Source organism: Palaemon carinicauda, chromosome 1, assembly GCF_036898095.1.
Source record: "Palaemon carinicauda isolate YSFRI2023 chromosome 1, ASM3689809v2, whole genome shotgun sequence".
In the NCBI taxonomy this organism is placed as follows: domain Eukaryota; kingdom Metazoa; phylum Arthropoda; class Malacostraca; order Decapoda; family Palaemonidae; genus Palaemon; species Palaemon carinicauda.
Genome location: NC_090725.1, coordinates 188,816,485 through 188,817,854, shown reverse-complemented (window position 1 = coordinate 188,817,854; position 1,370 = coordinate 188,816,485).

The window sequence follows — 1,370 nt, the reverse complement described above, 5'->3', positions numbered from 1 at the left end:
CATTATACCATCAATATTAAGAGAGGCCATCATCTCCCCAATCCACAAAGGGGGAGATAGAAGCCAGGCCAAAAACTACAGGCCAGTGGCCCTCACCTCCCACCTTATCAAAGTATTTGAGAAAATATTAAGAAACAAGATCATTATCCACCTTGAAGAAAACAGCTTGATGAGTAACTCTCAGCATGGCTTTCGTAAAGGAAGGTCTTGTCTCTCCAACCTCTTGGCTCACTATGAGTGGCTGCTCCAGGGCCTTGCTGAAGGCAAAAATGTAGACGTGGTCTACTTAGACTTTGCTAAGGCCTTCGACCGAGTGGACCACGGCATCCTTCTCCACAAGCTGAGGGCCATGGGGATAGCAGGGAAGCTGGGTGTGTGGCTGCACAGCTTCCTTACCAACAGGACTCAGGCAGTAGCTGTTGACGGCCACAAGTCACAGCCTGAGAAAGTCAGCAGCGGAGTCCCCCAAGGCTCTGTTCTTGGCCCCCTACTCTTCCTGGTCCTGATGGCCGACATTGAAAAGACAGTCACGGGCTCCTTCCTGTCCTCCTTTGCTGACGACACTACCCTAAGCCACAGGATCAGTACGTCTGAGGATGTTGTCCAGCTGCAGGCAAACATCCAGAGGGTCTTCCACTGGGCTGACACAAACAACATGCAATTCAATGAGGATAAATTTGAAATAATGAGACTGGGGCCCAATACTGAACTCATCCACTCCACCGAGTTACTTACAAAAACACAGCAGCCAATCCCACCAAGCAATGCAGTCAAGTGCCTTGGCGTCCTCATGGACAATGATGCCACCTTCCAGCAGCACATCAAGGACACCGCCACTAGGGCCAGGCGCATGGTTGGCTGGGTTCTGCGTACCTTCCATTCAAGGGAGCTGGAGGTCATGCTGACACTGTGGAAGACCCTCATACAGCCAATCCTTGACTACTGCAGCCAGCTGTGGTCTCCCCATAAACAGGGGGACATACAGGAGCTAGAGTCAGTCCAGAGGAGTTTCACAAGATCAATTAAAGGAATGAGGGAGCTCAACTATTGGCAGCGCCTGCAAAAGCTGGGACTCTACTCTCAACAGAGAAGAAGAGAGAGATATAGAATAATATACACCTGGAAAATCTTGGAGAGGCAGGTGCCTAACCCTACCCCTGACTTACTGAGGGCACGTGAAAGTGAGCGTTCTGGGCGCTCATGTGTAAGACAAAGCCTCTCCTCCAGGACACCAGGGAGGATAAAAACCCTCCTTGCCTCCAGCCTCACCCACAACGGCCCCAGACTGTTCAATACACTGCCGAGAAATGTCAGAGACACCACAGGCTGCTCGGTCGCCAAATTCAAGAAAGCACTTGACACCTTCCTGC